At 49.2% G+C, this 19,725-nt stretch overlaps 7 non-coding genes across 7 annotated transcripts; all 7 read right to left on the minus strand.

Moving 5' to 3' along the window:
* Window positions 1-952: 952 nt before the first annotated feature.
* On the minus strand, window positions 953-1,026 carry Trnat-agu (transfer RNA threonine (anticodon AGU)). Its single transcript has one exon. It is a non-coding gene; the product is annotated as a tRNA-Thr (tRNA).
* A 1,372-nt stretch (window positions 1,027-2,398) lies between these two features.
* Trnat-agu (transfer RNA threonine (anticodon AGU)) lies at window positions 2,399-2,474 on the minus strand. Its single transcript has one exon. It is a non-coding gene; the product is annotated as a tRNA-Thr (tRNA).
* Window positions 2,475-5,315: 2,841 nt separating this feature from the next.
* On the minus strand, window positions 5,316-5,389 carry Trnat-agu (transfer RNA threonine (anticodon AGU)). Its single transcript has one exon. It is a non-coding gene; the product is annotated as a tRNA-Thr (tRNA).
* A 1,386-nt stretch (window positions 5,390-6,775) lies between these two features.
* Window positions 6,776-6,849, minus strand: Trnat-agu (transfer RNA threonine (anticodon AGU)). Its single transcript has one exon. It is a non-coding gene; the product is annotated as a tRNA-Thr (tRNA).
* Window positions 6,850-8,221: 1,372 nt separating this feature from the next.
* Window positions 8,222-8,297, minus strand: Trnat-agu (transfer RNA threonine (anticodon AGU)). Its single transcript has one exon. It is a non-coding gene; the product is annotated as a tRNA-Thr (tRNA).
* Window positions 8,298-11,138: 2,841 nt separating this feature from the next.
* Trnat-agu (transfer RNA threonine (anticodon AGU)) lies at window positions 11,139-11,212 on the minus strand. The gene has a single exon. It is a non-coding gene; the product is annotated as a tRNA-Thr (tRNA).
* Window positions 11,213-18,393: 7,181 nt separating this feature from the next.
* On the minus strand, window positions 18,394-18,469 carry Trnat-agu (transfer RNA threonine (anticodon AGU)). Its single transcript has one exon. It is a non-coding gene; the product is annotated as a tRNA-Thr (tRNA).
* Between the last annotated feature and the right edge of the window lie 1,256 nt (window positions 18,470-19,725).

Raw genomic sequence — 19,725 nt, forward strand, 5'->3', positions numbered from 1 at the left:
CCGGGGCTTGAACCCGAGACCGTTCACACGCTAAGCGAACGATCTGCCAACTGAGCTACAGCTACACACACGACCAAGCCTGGCTATTCTCCATTCTTTGCGACTCTGATGTGCACGGACACGATGGTTGGTTGGTTTGTAGTGGCGAAGGTACCAGAATACAAAGGCGCGGACACGTTCATATACACAAGAGTTCCAAGTAGTTTCGATGCTCTGGTATTACGAATGCAAATTCCGTCTGTTTTGAACGTCTTAAATTGAAAGGGCGGTCACAAATTGGTCCATTTCACTCCTTGTCCACAATCACACAGCACCTGAGGTAACAAGCACATCTCGAGCCCCATTGTGCTCTCCATTGTTCATGCCAACTCAGTGCCTCGCTCTTTGCTACTGTGTAAAACTCTTGTCGTCCAACTGCAAAACACTGGGACACAACAAGTTTCCGTGTCCCCATTGCACTGATCGTACTACGAAACGCTCCCCAAACTTGGCAATCACCCATGCAGATGACTTTTCCGACTTTACACGACGCTCACGCTAGTGACAGCCTTATTTATAGTTTGACGTCGTGCCAAAGCGAATGAGCACATTTCGCCTACGGCTTAGGCCGCTTTTCTAGTGTGGCTGCTCTGTGTCTGCAGGCAGCGAGGGGCTGCAAGCTTCCTGTGTTCGCACCTATATCACCTGTGGTTCCTTGTCAGAGACAGACTATCGCAAAACATACAACTCACTCCATGAATTGATTGCTACGGCATCTGTTATCAGCAGTCACAACCAGCAACACCAGTAGCAGCCGACTGCACGCAAAGAATGGGAACGTGCAGTGGGATTTACGTGAAATCGGCGCAATTGTGGATGCTAATCGTTCGCTTGTATCTGCGTACACACCTCTGCCGGTTGGGAATTATTCCACTTGCATGGCAAGGTGCGCATGTAGGTGTGTTAAAAATTCTGGAGGCGCTGGGAATCGATCCCAGTACCTCTCGCACACTAAGCGAGCGCTCTACCATCTGAGCTACGCCCACCCCCCCGATAACTAGTAGTGCTACATACAGTCATGTCAACGTCACAGACCCTTGCACTCCCATTATTCCGCAGACAAACACTACTCTCTATGTATCAGTGAGGGTGTCTTTCAGGTTTCGTGCATTCTGTATCGAATCGTAGTTGGCCACAATGAAAGTGGCACGCATAACGTCGAAAATAGAGTTCAGACACCGCTCTGAGTAAGACGAACGTGTTGTCCACCTCTAGACTTCAATGACGTTAAGCCGTGATACCTAAGAGAGATCTGCACTCGATAACACCACGATAACAGCCGGTCCCCACACTTACATCTTGCTCTCCTTATGACAGTATACATCATATCAGTCTGTGACGCTGGTTTTGCAACTTCTTGCGTGCGTTTATGTTCGCCGCGACCAACACTTACCATGCACTGACCACAAAACATGGAGGAGCCGGGGCTTGAACCCGAGACCGTTCACACGCTAAGCGAACGATCTGCCAACTGAGCTACAGCTACACACACGACCAAGCCTGGCTATTCTCCATTCTTTGCGACTCTGATGTGCACGGACACGATGGTTGGTTGGTTTGTAGTGGCGAAGGTACCAGAATACAAAGGCGCGGACACGTTCATATACACAAGAGTTCCAAGTAGTTTCGATGCTCTGGTATTACGAATGCAAATTCCGTCTGTTTTGAACGTCTTAAATTGAAAGGGCGGTCACAAATTGGTCCATTTCACTCCTTGTCCACAATCACACAGCACCTGAGGTAACAAGCACATCTCGAGCCCCATTGTGCTCTCCATTGTTCATGCCAACTCAGTGCCTCGCTCTTTGCTACTGTGTAAAACTCTTGTCGTCCAACTGCAAAACACTGGGACACAACAAGTTTCCGTGTCCCCATTGCACTGATCGTACTACGAAACGCTCCCCAAACTTGGCAATCACCCATGCAGATGACTTTTCCGACTTTACACGACGCTCACGCTAGTGACAGCCTTATTTATAGTTTGACGTCGTGCCAAAGCGAATGAGCACATTTCGCCTACGGCTTAGGCCGCTTTTCTAGTGTGGCTGCTCTGTGTCTGCAGGCAGCGAGGGGCTGCAAGCTTCCTGTGTTCGCACCTATATCACCTGTGGTTCCTTGTCAGAGACAGACTATCGCAAGACATACAACTCACTCCATGAATTGATTGCTACGGCATCTGTTATCAGCAGTCACAACCAGCAACACCAGTAGCAGCCGACTGCACGCAAAGAATGGGAACGTGCAGTGGGATTTACGTGAAATCGGCGCAATTGTGGATGCTAATCGTTCGCTTGTATCTGCCGGTTGGGAATTATTCCACTTGCATGGCAAGGTGCGCATGTAGGTGTGTTAAAAATTCTGGAGGCGCTGGGTATCGATCCCAGTACCTCTCGCACACTAAGCGAGCGCTCTACCATCTGAGCTACGCCCACTCCCCCGATAACTAGTAGTGCTACATACAGTCATGTCAACGTCACAGACCCTTGCACTCCCATTATTCCGCAGACAAACACTACTCTCTATGTATCAGTGAGGGTGTCTTTCAGGTTTCGTGCATTCTGTATCGAATCGTAGTTGGCCACAATGAAAGTGGCACGCATAACGTCGAAAATAGAGTTCAGACACCGCTCTGAGTAAGACGAACGTGTTGTCCACCTCTAGACTTCAATGACGTTAAGCCGTGATACCTAAGAGAGATCTGCACTCGATAACACCACGATAACAGCCGGTCCCCACACTTACATCTTGCTCTCCTTATGACAGTATACATCATATCAGTCTGTGACGCTGGTTTTGCAACTTCTTGCGTGCGTTTATGTTCGCCGCGACCATCACTTACCATGCACTGACCACAAAACATGGAGGAGCCGGGGCTTGAACCCGAGACCGTTCACACGCTAAGCGAACGATCTGCCAACTGAGCTACAGCTACACACACGACCAAGCCTGGCTATTCTCCATTCTTTGCGACTCTGATGTGCACGGACACGATGGTTGGTTGGTTTGTAGTGGCGAAGGTACCAGAATACAAAGGCGCGGACACGTTCATATACACAAGAGTTCCAAGTAGTTTCGATGCTCTGGTATTACGAATGCAAATTCCGTCTGTTTTGAACGTCTTAAATTGAAAGGGCGGTCACAAATTGGTCCATTTCACTCCTTGTCCACAATCACACAGCACCTGAGGTAACAAGCACATCTCGAGCCCCATTGTGCTCTCCATTGTTCATGCCAACTCAGTGCCTCGCTCTTTGCTACTGTGTAAAACTCTTGTCGTCCAACTGCAAAACACTGGGACACAACAAGTTTCCGTGTCCCCATTGCACTGATCGTACTTCGAAACGCTCCCCAAACTTGGCAATCACCCATGCAGATGACTTTTCCGACTTTACACGACGCTCACGCTAGTGACAGCCTTATTTATAGTTTGACGTCGTGCCAAAGCGAATGAGCACATTTCGCCTACGGCTTAGGCCGCTTTTCTAGTGTGGCTGCTCTGTGTCTGCAGGCAGCGAGGGGCTGCAAGCTTCCTGTGTTCGCACCTATATCACCTGTGGTTCCTTGTCAGAGACAGACTATCGCAAAACATACAACTCACTCCATGAATTGATTGCTACGGCATCTGTTATCAGCAGTCACAACCAGCAACACCAGTAGCAGCCGACTGCACGCAAAGAATGGGAACGTGCAGTGGGATTTACGTGAAATCGGCGCAATTGTGGATGCTAATCGTTCGCTTGTATCTGCGTACACACCTCTGCCGGTTGGGAATTATTCCACTTGCATGGCAAGGTGCGCATGTAGGTGTGTTAAAAATTCTGGAGGCGCTGGGTATCGATCCCAGTACCTCTCGCACACTAAGCGAGCGCTCTACCATGTGAGCTACGCCCACCCCCCCGATAACTAGTAGTGCTACATACAGTCATGTCAACGTCACAGACCCTTGCACTCCCATTATTCCGCAGACAAACACTACTCTCTATGTATCAGTGAGGGTGTCTTTCAGGTTTCGTGCATTCTGTATCGAATCGTAGTTGGCCACAATGAAAGTGGCACGCATAACGTCGAAAATAGAGTTCAGACACCGCTCTGAGTAAGACGAACGTGTTGTCCACCTCTAGACTTCAATGACGTTAAGCCATGATACCTAAGAGAGATCTGCACTCGATAACACCACGATAACAGCCGGTCCCCACACTTACATCTTGCTCTCCTTATGACAGTATACATCATATCAGTCTGTGACGCTGGTTTTGCAACTTCTTGCGTGCGTTTATGTTCGCCGCGACCAACACTTACCATGCACTGACCACAAAACATGGAGGAGCCGGGGCTTGAACCCGAGACCGTTCACACGCTAAGCGAACGATCTGCCAACTGAGCTACAGCTACACACACGACCAAGCCTGGCTATTCTCCATTCTTTGCGACTCTGATGTGCACGGACACGATGGTTGGTTGGTTTGTAGTGGCGAAGGTACCAGAATACAAAGGCGCGGACACGTTCATATACACAAGAGTTCCAAGTAGTTTCGATGCTCTGGTATTACGAATGCAAATTCCGTCTGTTTTGAACGTCTTAAATTGAAAGGGCGGTCACAAATTGGTCCATTTCACTCCTTGTCCACAATCACACAGCACCTGAGGTAACAAGCACATCTCGAGCCCCATTGTGCTCTCCATTGTTCATGCCAACTCAGTGCCTCGCTCTTTGCTACTGTGTAAAACTCTTGTCGTCCAACTGCAAAACACTGGGACACAACAAGTTTCCGTGTCCCCATTGCACTGATCGTACTACGAAACGCTCCCCAAACTTGGCAATCACCCATGCAGATGACTTTTCCGACTTTACACGACGCTCACGCAACGCTCACGCTAGTGACAGCCTTATTTATAGTTTGACGTCGTGCCAAAGCGAATGAGCACATTTCGCCTACGGCTTAGGCCGCTTTTCTAGTGTGGCTGCTCTGTGTCTGCAGGCAGCGAGGGGCTGCAAGCTTCCTGTGTTCGCACCTATATCACCTGTGGTTCCTTGTCAGAGACAGACTATCGCAAAACATACAACTCACTCCATGAATTGATTGCTACGGCATCTGTTATCAGCAGTCACAACCAGCAACACCAGTAGCAGCCGACTGCACGCAAAGAATGGGAACGTGCAGTGGGATTTACGTGAAATCGGCGCAATTGTGGATGCTAATCGTTCGCTTGTATCTGCCGGTTGGGAATTATTCCACTTGCATGGCAAGGTGCGCATGTAGGTGTGTTAAAAATTCTGGAGGCGCTGGGAATCGATCCCAGTACCTCTCGCACACTAAGCGAGCGCTCTACCATCTGAGCTACGCCCACCCCCCCGATAACTAGTAGTGCTACATACAGTCATGTCAACGTCACAGACCCTTGCACTCCCATTATTCCGCAGACAAACACTACTCTCTATGTATCAGTGAGGGTGTCTTTCAGGTTTCGTGCATTCTGTATCGAATCGTAGTTGGCCACAATGAAAGTGGCACGCATAACGTCGAAAATAGAGTTCAGACACCGCTCTGAGTAAGACGAACGTGTTGTCCACCTCTAGACTTCAATGACGTTAAGCCGTGATACCTAAGAGAGATCTGCACTCGATAACACCACGATAACAGCCGGTCCCCACACTTACATCTTGCTCTCCTTATGACAGTATACATTATATCAGTCTGTGACGCTGGTTTTGCAACTTCTTGCGTGCGTTTATGTTCGCCGCGACCATCACTTACCATGCACTGACCACAAAACATGGAGGAGCCGGGGCTTGAACCCGAGACCGTTCACACGCTAAGCGAACGATGTGCCAACTGAGCTACAGCTACACACACGACCAAGCCTGGCTATTCTCCATTCTTTGCGACTCTGATGTGCACGGACACGATGGTTGGTTGGTTTGTAGTGGCGAAGGTACCAGAATACAAAGGCGCGGACACGTTCATATACACAAGAGTTCCAAGTAGTTTCGATGCTCTGGTATTACGAATGCAAATTCCGTCTGTTTTGAACGTCTTAAATTGAAAGGGCGGTCACAAATTGGTCCATTTCACTCCTTGTCCACAATCACACAGCACCTGAGGTAACAAGCACATCTCGAGCCCCATTGTGCTCTCCATTGTTCATGCCAACTCAGTGCCTCGCTCTTTGCTACTGTGTAAAACTCTTGTCGTCCAACTGCAAAACACTGGGACACAACAAGTTTCCGTGTCCCCATTGCACTGATCGTACTACGAAACGCTCCCCAAACTTGGCAATCACCCATGCAGATGACTTTTCCGACTTTACACGACGCTCACGCTAGTGACAGCCTTATTTATAGTTTGACGTCGTGCCAAAGCGAATGAGCACATTTCGCCTACGGCTTAGGCCGCTTTTCTAGTGTGGCTGCTCTGTGTCTGCAGGCAGCGAGGGGCTGCAAGCTTCCTGTGTTCGCACCTATATCACCTGTGGTTCCTTGTCAGAGACAGACTATCGCAAAACATACAACTCACTCCATGAATTGATTGCTACGGCATCTGTTATCAGCAGTCACAACCAGCAACACCAGTAGCAGCCGACTGCACGCAAAGAATGGGAACGTGCAGTGGGATTTACGTGAAATCGGCGCAATTGTGGATGCTAATCGTTCGCTTGTATCTGCGTACACACCTCTGCCGGTTGGGAATTATTCCACTTGCATGGCAAGGTGCGCATGTAGGTGTGTTAAAAATTCTGGAGGCGCTGGGAATCGATCCCAGTACCTCTCGCACACTAAGCGAGCGCTCTACCATCTGAGCTACGCCCACCCCCCCGATAACTAGTAGTGCTACATACAGTCATGTCAACGTCACAGACCCTTGCACTCCCATTATTCCGCAGACAAACACTACTCTCTATGTATCAGTGAGGGTGTCTTTCAGGTTTCGTGCATTCTGTATCGAATCGTAGTTGGCCACAATGAAAGTGGCACGCATAACGTCGAAAATAGAGTTCAGACACCGCTCTGAGTAAGACGAACGTGTTGTCCACCTCTAGACTTCAATGACGTTAAGCCGTGATACCTAAGAGAGATCTGCACTCGATAACACCACGATAACAGCCGGTCCCCACACTTACATCTTGCTCTCCTTATGACAGTATACATCATATCAGTCTGTGACGCTGGTTTTGCAACTTCTTGCGTGCGTTTATGTTCGCCGCGACCAACACTTACCATGCACTGACCACAAAACATGGAGGAGCCGGGGCTTGAACCCGAGACCGTTCACACGCTAAGCGAACGATCTGCCAACTGAGCTACAGCTACACACACGACCAAGCCTGGCTATTCTCCATTCTTTGCGACTCTGATGTGCACGGACACGATGGTTGGTTGGTTTGTAGTGGCGAAGGTACCAGAATACAAAGGCGCGGACACGTTCATATACACAAGAGTTCCAAGTAGTTTCGATGCTCTGGTATTACGAATGCAAATTCCGTCTGTTTTGAACGTCTTAAATTGAAAGGGCGGTCACAAATTGGTCCATTTCACTCCTTGTCCACAATCACACAGCACCTGAGGTAACAAGCACATCTCGAGCCCCATTGTGCTCTCCATTGTTCATGCCAACTCAGTGCCTCGCTCTTTGCTACTGTGTAAAACTCTTGTCGTCCAACTGCAAAACACTGGGACACAACAAGTTTCCGTGTCCCCATTGCACTGATCGTACTACGAAACGCTCCCCAAACTTGGCAATCACCCATGCAGATGACTTTTCCGACTTTACACGACGCTCACGCTAGTGACAGCCTTATTTATAGTTTGACGTCGTGCCAAAGCGAATGAGCACATTTCGCCTACGGCTTAGGCCGCTTTTCTAGTGTGGCTGCTCTGTGTCTGCAGGCAGCGAGGGGCTGCAAGCTTCCTGTGTTCGCACCTATATCACCTGTGGTTCCTTGTCAGAGACAGACTATCGCAAGACATACAACTCACTCCATGAATTGATTGCTACGGCATCTGTTATCAGCAGTCACAACCAGCAACACCAGTAGCAGCCGACTGCACGCAAAGAATGGGAACGTGCAGTGGGATTTACGTGAAATCGGCGCAATTGTGGATGCTAATCGTTCGCTTGTATCTGCCGGTTGGGAATTATTCCACTTGCATGGCAAGGTGCGCATGTAGGTGTGTTAAAAATTCTGGAGGCGCTGGGTATCGATCCCAGTACCTCTCGCACACTAAGCGAGCGCTCTACCATCTGAGCTACGCCCACTCCCCCGATAACTAGTAGTGCTACATACAGTCATGTCAACGTCACAGACCCTTGCACTCCCATTATTCCGCAGACAAACACTACTCTCTATGTATCAGTGAGGGTGTCTTTCAGGTTTCGTGCATTCTGTATCGAATCGTAGTTGGCCACAATGAAAGTGGCACGCATAACGTCGAAAATAGAGTTCAGACACCGCTCTGAGTAAGACGAACGTGTTGTCCACCTCTAGACTTCAATGACGTTAAGCCGTGATACCTAAGAGAGATCTGCACTCGATAACACCACGATAACAGCCGGTCCCCACACTTACATCTTGCTCTCCTTATGACAGTATACATCATATCAGTCTGTGACGCTGGTTTTGCAACTTCTTGCGTGCGTTTATGTTCGCCGCGACCATCACTTACCATGCACTGACCACAAAACATGGAGGAGCCGGGGCTTGAACCCGAGACCGTTCACACGCTAAGCGAACGATCTGCCAACTGAGCTACAGCTACACACACGACCAAGCCTGGCTATTCTCCATTCTTTGCGACTCTGATGTGCACGGACACGATGGTTGGTTGGTTTGTAGTGGCGAAGGTACCAGAATACAAAGGCGCGGACACGTTCATATACACAAGAGTTCCAAGTAGTTTCGATGCTCTGGTATTACGAATGCAAATTCCGTCTGTTTTGAACGTCTTAAATTGAAAGGGCGGTCACAAATTGGTCCATTTCACTCCTTGTCCACAATCACACAGCACCTGAGGTAACAAGCACATCTCGAGCCCCATTGTGCTCTCCATTGTTCATGCCAACTCAGTGCCTCGCTCTTTGCTACTGTGTAAAACTCTTGTCGTCCAACTGCAAAACACTGGGACACAACAAGTTTCCGTGTCCCCATTGCACTGATCGTACTTCGAAACGCTCCCCAAACTTGGCAATCACCCATGCAGATGACTTTTCCGACTTTACACGACGCTCACGCTAGTGACAGCCTTATTTATAGTTTGACGTCGTGCCAAAGCGAATGAGCACATTTCGCCTACGGCTTAGGCCGCTTTTCTAGTGTGGCTGCTCTGTGTCTGCAGGCAGCGAGGGGCTGCAAGCTTCCTGTGTTCGCACCTATATCACCTGTGGTTCCTTGTCAGAGACAGACTATCGCAAAACATACAACTCACTCCATGAATTGATTGCTACGGCATCTGTTATCAGCAGTCACAACCAGCAACACCAGTAGCAGCCGACTGCACGCAAAGAATGGGAACGTGCAGTGGGATTTACGTGAAATCGGCGCAATTGTGGATGCTAATCGTTCGCTTGTATCTGCGTACACACCTCTGCCGGTTGGGAATTATTCCACTTGCATGGCAAGGTGCGCATGTAGGTGTGTTAAAAATTCTGGAGGCGCTGGGTATCGATCCCAGTACCTCTCGCACACTAAGCGAGCGCTCTACCATGTGAGCTACGCCCACCCCCCCGATAACTAGTAGTGCTACATACAGTCATGTCAACGTCACAGACCCTTGCACTCCCATTATTCCGCAGACAAACACTACTCTCTATGTATCAGTGAGGGTGTCTTTCAGGTTTCGTGCATTCTGTATCGAATCGTAGTTGGCCACAATGAAAGTGGCACGCATAACGTCGAAAATAGAGTTCAGACACCGCTCTGAGTAAGACGAACGTGTTGTCCACCTCTAGACTTCAATGACGTTAAGCCATGATACCTAAGAGAGATCTGCACTCGATAACACCACGATAACAGCCGGTCCCCACACTTACATCTTGCTCTCCTTATGACAGTATACATCATATCAGTCTGTGACGCTGGTTTTGCAACTTCTTGCGTGCGTTTATGTTCGCCGCGACCAACACTTACCATGCACTGACCACAAAACATGGAGGAGCCGGGGCTTGAACCCGAGACCGTTCACACGCTAAGCGAACGATCTGCCAACTGAGCTACAGCTACACACACGACCAAGCCTGGCTATTCTCCATTCTTTGCGACTCTGATGTGCACGGACACGATGGTTGGTTGGTTTGTAGTGGCGAAGGTACCAGAATACAAAGGCGCGGACACGTTCATATACACAAGAGTTCCAAGTAGTTTCGATGCTCTGGTATTACGAATGCAAATTCCGTCTGTTTTGAACGTCTTAAATTGAAAGGGCGGTCACAAATTGGTCCATTTCACTCCTTGTCCACAATCACACAGCACCTGAGGTAACAAGCACATCTCGAGCCCCATTGTGCTCTCCATTGTTCATGCCAACTCAGTGCCTCGCTCTTTGCTACTGTGTAAAACTCTTGTCGTCCAACTGCAAAACACTGGGACACAACAAGTTTCCGTGTCCCCATTGCACTGATCGTACTACGAAACGCTCCCCAAACTTGGCAATCACCCATGCAGATGACTTTTCCGACTTTACACGACGCTCACGCAACGCTCACGCTAGTGACAGCCTTATTTATAGTTTGACGTCGTGCCAAAGCGAATGAGCACATTTCGCCTACGGCTTAGGCCGCTTTTCTAGTGTGGCTGCTCTGTGTCTGCAGGCAGCGAGGGGCTGCAAGCTTCCTGTGTTCGCACCTATATCACCTGTGGTTCCTTGTCAGAGACAGACTATCGCAAAACATACAACTCACTCCATGAATTGATTGCTACGGCATCTGTTATCAGCAGTCACAACCAGCAACACCAGTAGCAGCCGACTGCACGCAAAGAATGGGAACGTGCAGTGGGATTTACGTGAAATCGGCGCAATTGTGGATGCTAATCGTTCGCTTGTATCTGCCGGTTGGGAATTATTCCACTTGCATGGCAAGGTGCGCATGTAGGTGTGTTAAAAATTCTGGAGGCGCTGGGAATCGATCCCAGTACCTCTCGCACACTAAGCGAGCGCTCTACCATCTGAGCTACGCCCACCCCCCCGATAACTAGTAGTGCTACATACAGTCATGTCAACGTCACAGACCCTTGCACTCCCATTATTCCGCAGACAAACACTACTCTCTATGTATCAGTGAGGGTGTCTTTCAGGTTTCGTGCATTCTGTATCGAATCGTAGTTGGCCACAATGAAAGTGGCACGCATAACGTCGAAAATAGAGTTCAGACACCGCTCTGAGTAAGACGAACGTGTTGTCCACCTCTAGACTTCAATGACGTTAAGCCGTGATACCTAAGAGAGATCTGCACTCGATAACACCACGATAACAGCCGGTCCCCACACTTACATCTTGCTCTCCTTATGACAGTATACATTATATCAGTCTGTGACGCTGGTTTTGCAACTTCTTGCGTGCGTTTATGTTCGCCGCGACCATCACTTACCATGCACTGACCACAAAACATGGAGGAGCCGGGGCTTGAACCCGAGACCGTTCACACGCTAAGCGAACGATGTGCCAACTGAGCTACAGCTACACACACGACCAAGCCTGGCTATTCTCCATTCTTTGCGACTCTGATGTGCACGGACACGATGGTTGGTTGGTTTGTAGTGGCGAAGGTACCAGAATACAAAGGCGCGGACACGTTCATATACACAAGAGTTCCAAGTAGTTTCGATGCTCTGGTATTACGAATGCAAATTCCGTCTGTTTTGAACGTCTTAAATTGAAAGGGCGGTCACAAATTGGTCCATTTCACTCCTTGTCCACAATCACACAGCACCTGAGGTAACAAGCACATCTCGAGCCCCATTGTGCTCTCCATTGTTCATGCCAACTCAGTGCCTCGCTCTTTGCTACTGTGTAAAACTCTTGTCGTCCAACTGCAAAACACTGGGACACAACAAGTTTCCGTGTCCCCATTGCACTGATCGTACTACGAAACGCTCCCCAAACTTGGCAATCACCCATGCAGATGACTTTTCCGACTTTACACGACGCTCACGCAACGCTCACGCTAGTGACAGCCTTATTTATAGTTTGACGTCGTGCCAAAGCGAATGAGCACATTTCGCCTACGGCTTAGGCCGCTTTTCTAGTGTGGCTGCTCTGTGTCTGCAGGCAGCGAGGGGCTGCAAGCTTCCTGTGTTCGCACCTATATCACCTGTGGTTCCTTGTCAGAGACAGACTATCGCAAAACATACAACTCACTCCATGAATTGATTGCTACGGCATCTGTTATCAGCAGTCACAACCAGCAACACCAGTAGCAGCCGACTGCACGCAAAGAATGGGAACGTGCAGTGGGATTTACGTGAAATCGGCGCAATTGTGGATGCTAATCGTTCGCTTGTATCTGCCGGTTGGGAATTATTCCACTTGCATGGCAAGGTGCGCATGTAGGTGTGTTAAAAATTCTGGAGGCGCTGGGTATCGATCCCAGTACCTCTCGCACACTAAGCGAGCGCTCTACCATCTGAGCTACGCCCACCCCCCCGATAACTAGTAGTGCTACATACAGTCATGTCGACGTCACAGACCCTTGCACTCCCATTATTCCGCAAACACTACTCTCTATGTATCAGTGAGGGTGTCTTTCAGGTTTCGTGCATTCTGTATCGAATCGTAGTTGGCCACAATGAAAGTGGCACGCATAACGTCGAAAATAGAGTTCAGACACCGCTCTGAGTAAGACGAACGTGTTGTCCACCTCTAGACTTCAATGACGTTAAGCCGTGATACCTAAGAGAGATCTGCACTCGATAACACCACGATAACAGCCGGTCCCCACACTTACATCTTGCTCTCCTTATGACAGTATACATCATATCAGTCTGTGACGCTGGTTTTGCAACTTCTTGCGTGCGTTTATGTTCGCCGCGACCAACACTTACCATGCACTGACCACAAAACATGGAGGAGCCGGGGCTTGAACCCGAGACCGTTCACACGCTAAGCGAACGATCTGCCAACTGAGCTACAGCTACACACACGACCAAGCCTGGCTATTCTCCATTCTTTGCGACTCTGATGTGCACGGACACGATGGTTGGTTGGTTTGTAGTGGCGAAGGTACCAGAATACAAAGGCGCGGACACGTTCATATACACAAGAGTTCCAAGTAGTTTCGATGCTCTGGTATTACGAATGCAAATTCCGTCTGTTTTGAACGTCTTAAATTGAAAGGGCGGTCAAAAATTGGTCCATTTCACTCCTTGTCCACAATCACACAGCATTTGAGGTAACAAGCACATCTCGAGCCCCATTGTGCTCTCCATTGTTCATGCCAACTCAGTGCCTCGCTCTTTGCTACTGTGTAAAACTCTTGTCGTCCAACTGCAAAACACTGGGACACAACAAGTTTCCGTGTCCCCATTGCACTGATCGTACTACGAAACGCTCCCCAAACTTGGCAATCACCCATGCAGATGACTTTTCCGACTTTACACGACGCTCACGCTAGTGACAGCCTTATTTATAGTTCGACGTCGCGCCAAAGCGAATGAGCACATTTCGCCTACGGCTTAGGCCGCTCTTCTAGTGTGGCTGCTCTGTGTCTGCAGGCAGCGAGGGGCTGCAAGCTTCCTGTGTTCGCACCTATATCACCTGTGCTTCCTTGTCAGAGACAGACTATCGCAAAACATACAACTCACTCCATGAATTGATTGCTACGGCATCTGTTATCAGCAGTCACAACCAGCAACACCAGTAGCAGCCGACTGCACGCAAAGAATGGGAACGTGCAGTGGGATTTACGTGAAATCGGCGCAATTGTGGATGCTAATCGTTCGCTTGTATCTGCCGGTTGGGAATTATTCCACTTGCATGGCAAGGTGCGCATGTAGGTGTGTTAAAAATTCTGGAGGCGCTGAGTATCGATCCCAGTACCTCTCGCACACTAAGCGAGCGCTCTACCATCTGAGCTACGCCCACCCCCCCGATAACTAGTAGTGCTACATACAGTCATGTCGACGTCACAGACCCTTGCACTCCCATTATTCCGCAAACACTACTCTCTATGTATCAGTGAGGGTGTCTTTCAGGTTTCGTGCATTCTGTATCGAATCGTAGTTGGCCACAATGAAAGTGGCACGCATAACGTCGAAAATAGAGTTCAGACACCGCTCTGAGTAAGACGAACGTGTTGTCCACCTCTAGACTTCAATGACGTTAAGCCGTGATACCTAAGAGAGATCTGCACTCGATAACACCACGATAACAGCCGGTCCCCACACTTACATCTTGCTCTCCTTATGACAGTATACATCATATCAGTCTGTGACGCTGGTTTTGCAACTTCTTGCGTGCGTTTATGTTCGCCGCGACCAACACTTACCATGCACTGACCACAAAACATGGAGGAGCCGGGGCTTGAACCCGAGACCGTTCACACGCTAAGCGAACGATCTGCCAACTGAGCTACAGCTACACACACGACCAAGCCTGGCTATTCTCCATTCTTTGCGACTCTGATGTGCACGGACACGATGGTTGGTTGGTTTGTAGTGGCGAAGGTACCAGAATACAAAGGCGCGGACACGTTCATATACACAAGAGTTCCAAGTAGTTTCGATGCTCTGGTATTACGAATGCAAATTCCGTCTGTTTTGAACGTCTTAAATTGAAAGGGCGGTCACAAATTGGTCCATTTCACTCCTTGTCCACAATCACACAGCACCTGAGGTAACAAGCACATCTCGAGCCCCATTGTGCTCTCCATTGTTCATGCCAACTCAGTGCCTCGCTCTTTGCTACTGTGTAAAACTCTTGTCGTCCAACTGCAAAACACTGGGACACAACAAGTTTCCGTGTCCCCATTGCACTGATCGTACTACGAAACGCTCCCCAAACTTGGCAATCACCCATGCAGATGACTTTTCCGACTTTACACGACGCTCACGCTAGTGACAGCCTTATTTATAGTTCGACGTCGCGCCAAAGCGAATGAGCACATTTCGCCTACGGCTTAGGCCGCTCTTCTAGTGTGGCTGCTCTGTGTCTGCAGGCAGCGAGGGGCTGCAAGCTTCCTGTGTTCGCACCTATATCACCTGTGCTTCCTTGTCAGAGACAGACTATCGCAAAACATACAACTCACTCCATGAATTGATTGCTACGGCATCTGTTATCAGCAGTCACAACCAGCAACACCAGTAGCAGCCGACTGCCCGCAAAGAATGGGAACGTGCAGTGGGATTTACGTGAAATCGGCGCAATTGTGGATGCTAATCGTTCGCTTGTATCTGCCTACTCACCTCTGCCGGTTGGGAATTATTCCACTTGCATGGCAAGGTGCGCATGTAGGTGTGTTAAAAATTCTGGAGGCGCTGGGTATCGATCCCAGTACCTCTCGCACACTAAGCGAGCGCTCTACCATCTGAGCTACGCCCACCCCCCCGATAACTAGTAGTGCTACATACAGTCATGTCAACGTCACAGACCCTTGCACTCCCATTATTCCGCAGACAAACACTACTCTCTATGTATCAGTGAGGGTGTCTTTCAGGTTTCGTGCATTCTGTATCGAATCGTAGTTGGCCACAATGAAAGTGGCACGCATAACGTCGAAAATAGAGTTCAGACACCGCTCTGAGTAAGACGAACGTGTTGTCCACCTCTAGACTTCAATGACGTTAAGCCGTGATACCTAAGAGAGATCTGCACTCGATAACACCACGATAACAGCCGGTCCCCACACTTACATCTTGCTCTCCTTATGACAGTATACATCATATCAGTCTGTGACGCTGGTTTTGCAACTTCTTGCGTGCGTTTATGTTCGCCGCGACCAACACTTACCATGCACTGACCACAAAACATGGAGGAGCCGGGGCTTGAACCCGAGACCGTTCACACGCTAAGCGAACGATCTGCCAACTGAGCTACAGCTACACACACGACCAAGCCTGGCTATTCTCCATTCTTTGCGACTCTGATGTGCACGGACACGATGGTTGGTTGGTTTGTAGTGGCGAAGGTACCAGAATACAAAGGCGCGGACACGTTCATATACACAAGAGTTCCAAGTAGTTTCGATGCTCTGGTATTACGAATGCAAATTCCGTCTGTTTTGAACGTCTTAAATTGAAAGGGCGGTCACAAATTGGTCCATTTCACTCCTTGTCCACAATCACACAGCACCTGAGGTAACAAGCACATCTCGAGCCCCATTGTGCTCTCCATTGTTCATGCCAACTCAGTGCCTCGCTCTTTGCTACTGTGTAAAACTCTTGTCGTCCAACTGCAAAACACTGGGACACAACAAGTTTCCGTGTCCCCATTGCACTGATCGTACTACGAAACGCTCCCCAAACTTGGCAATCACCCATGCAGATGACTTTTCCGACTTTACACGACGCTCACGCAACGCTCACGCTAGTGACAGCCTTATTTATAGTTCGACGTCGTGCCAAAGCGAATGAGCACATTTCGCCTACGGCTTAGGCCGCTTTTCTAGTGTGGCTGCTCTGTGTTTGCAGGCAGCGAGGGGCTGCAAGCTTCCTGTGTTCGCACCTATATCACCTGTGGTTCCTTGTCAGAGACAGACTATCGCAAAACATACAACTCACTCCATGAATTGATTGCTACGGCATCTGTTATCAGCAGTCACAACCAGCAACACCAGTAGCAGCCGACTGCACGCAAAGAATGGGAACGTGCAGTGGGATTTACGTGAAATCGGCGCAATTGTGGATGCTAATCGTTCGCTTGTATCTGCCGGTTGGGAATTATTCCACTTGCATGGCAAGGTGCGCATGTAGGTGTGTTAAAAATTCTGGAGGCGCTGGGTATCGATCCCAGTACCTCTCGCACACTAAGCGAGTGCTCTACCATCTGAGCTACGCCCACCCCCCCCGATAACTAGTAGTGCTACATACAGTCATGTCGACGTCACAGACCCTTGCACTCCCATTATTCCGCAAACACTACTCTCTATGTATCAGTGAGGGTGTCTTTCAGGTTTCGTGCATTCTGTATCGAATCGTAGTTGGCCACAATGAAAGTGGCACGCATAACGTCGAAAATAGAGTTCAGACACCGCTCTGAGTAAGACGAACGTGTTGTCCACCTCTAGACTTCAATGACGTTAAGCCGTGATACCTAAGAGAGATCTGCACTCGATAACACCACGATAACAGCCGGTCCCCACACTTACATCTTGCTCTCCTTATGACAGTATACATCATATCAGTCTGTGACGCTGGTTTTGCAACTTCTTGCGTGCGTTTATGTTCGCCGCGACCAACACTTACCATGCACTGACCACAAAACATGGAGGAGCCGGGGCTTGAACCCGAGACCGTTCACACGCTAAGCGAACGATCTGCCAACTGAGCTACAGCTACACACACGACCAAGCCTGGCTATTCTCCATTCTTTGCGACTCTGATGTGCACGGACACGATGGTTGGTTGGTTTGTAGTGGCGAAGGTACCAGAATACAAAGGCGCGGACACGTTCATATACACAAGAGTTCCAAGTAGTTTCGATGCTCTGGTATTACGAATGCAAATTCCGTCTGTTTTGAACGTCTTAAATTGAAAGGGCGGTCACAAATTGGTCCATTTCACTCCTTGTCCACAATCACACAGCACCTGAGGTAACAAGCACATCTCGAGCCCCATTGTGCTCTCCATTGTTCATGCCAACTCAGTGCCTCGCTCTTTGCTACTGTGTAAAACTCTTGTCGTCCAACTGCAAAACACTGGGACACAACAAGTTTCCGTGTCCCCATTGCACTGATCGTACTACGAAACGCTCCCCAAACTTGGCAATCACCCATGCAGATGACTTTTCCGACTTTACACGACGCTCACGCTAGTGACAGCCTTATTTATAGTTCGACGTCGCGCCAAAGCGAATGAGCACATTTCGCCTACGGCTTAGGCCGCTCTTCTAGTGTGGCTGCTCTGTGTCTGCAGGCAGCGAGGGGCTGCAAGCTTCCTGTGTTCGCACCTATATCACCTGTGCTTCCTTGTCAGAGACAGACTATCGCAAAACATACAACTCACTCCATGAATTGATTGCTACGGCATCTGTTATCAGCAGTCACAACCAGCAACACCAGTAGCAGCCGACTGCACGCAAAGAATGGGAACGTGCAGTGGGATTTACGTGAAATCGGCGCAATTGTGGATGCTAATCGTTCGCTTGTATCTGCCGGTTGGGAATTATTCCACTTGCATGGCAAGGTGCGCATGTAGGTGTGTTAAAAATTCTGGAGGCGCTGGGTATCGATCCCAGTACCTCTCGCACACTAAGCGAGCGCTCTACCATCTGAGCTACGCCCACTCCCCCGATAACTAGTAGTGCTACATACAGTCATGTCAACGTCACAGACCCTTGCACTCCCATTATTCCGCAGACAAACACTACTCTCTATGTATCAGTGAGGGTGTCTTTCAGGTTTCGTGCATTCTGTATCGAATCGTAGTTGGCCACAATGAAAGTGGCACGCATAACGTCGAAAATAGAGTTCAGACACCGCTCTGAGTAAGACGAACGTGTTGTCCACCTCTAGACTTCAATGACGTTAAGCCGTGATACCTAAGAGAGATCTGCACTCGATAACACCACGATAACAGCCGGTCCCCACACTTACATCTTGCTCTCCTTATGACAGTATACATCATATCAGTCTGTGACGCTGGTTTTGCAACTTCTTGCGTGCGTTTATGTTCGCCGCGACCATCACTTACCATGCACTGACCACAAAACATGGAGGAGCCGGGGCTTGAACCCGAGACCGTTCACACGCTAAGCGAACCATCTGCCAACTGAGCTACAGCTACACACACGACCAAGCCTGGCTATTCTCCATTCTTTGCGACTCTGATGTGCACGGACACGATGGTTGGTTGGTTTGTAGTGGCGAAGGTACCAGAATACAAAGGCGCGGACACGTTCATATACACAAGAGTTCCAAGTAGTTTCGATGCTCTGGTATTACGAATGCAAATTCCGTCTGTTTTGAACGTCTTAAATTGAAAGGGCGGTCACAAATTGGTCCATTTCACTCCTTGTCCACAATCACACAGCACCTGAGGTAACAAGCACATCTCGAGCCCCATTGTGCTCTCCATTGTTCATGCCAACTCAGTGCCTCGCTCTTTGCTACTGTGTAAAACTCTTGTCGTCCAACTGCAAAACACTGGGACACAACAAGTTTCCGTGTCCCCATTGCACTGATCGTACTACGAAACGCTCCCCAAACTTGGCAATCACCCATGCAGATGACTTTTCCAACTTTACACGACGCTCACGCAACGCTCACGCTAGTGACAGCCTTATTTATAGTTTGACGTCGTGCCAAAGCGAATGAGCACATTTCGCCTACGGCTTAGGCCGCTTTTCTAGTGTGGCTGCTCTGTGTCTGCAGGCAGCGAGGGGCTGCAAGCTTCCTGTGTTCGCACCTATATCACCTGTGGTTCCTTGTCAGAGACAGACTATCGCAAAACATACAACTCACTCCATGAATTGATTGCTACGGCATCTGTTATCAGCAGTCACAACCAGCAACACCAGTAGCAGCCGACTGCACGCAAAGAATG

The sequence above is a fragment of the Schistocerca gregaria genome, chromosome 11 (genome assembly GCF_023897955.1).
Source record: "Schistocerca gregaria isolate iqSchGreg1 chromosome 11, iqSchGreg1.2, whole genome shotgun sequence".
Lineage (NCBI taxonomy): Eukaryota > Metazoa > Arthropoda > Insecta > Orthoptera > Acrididae > Schistocerca > Schistocerca gregaria.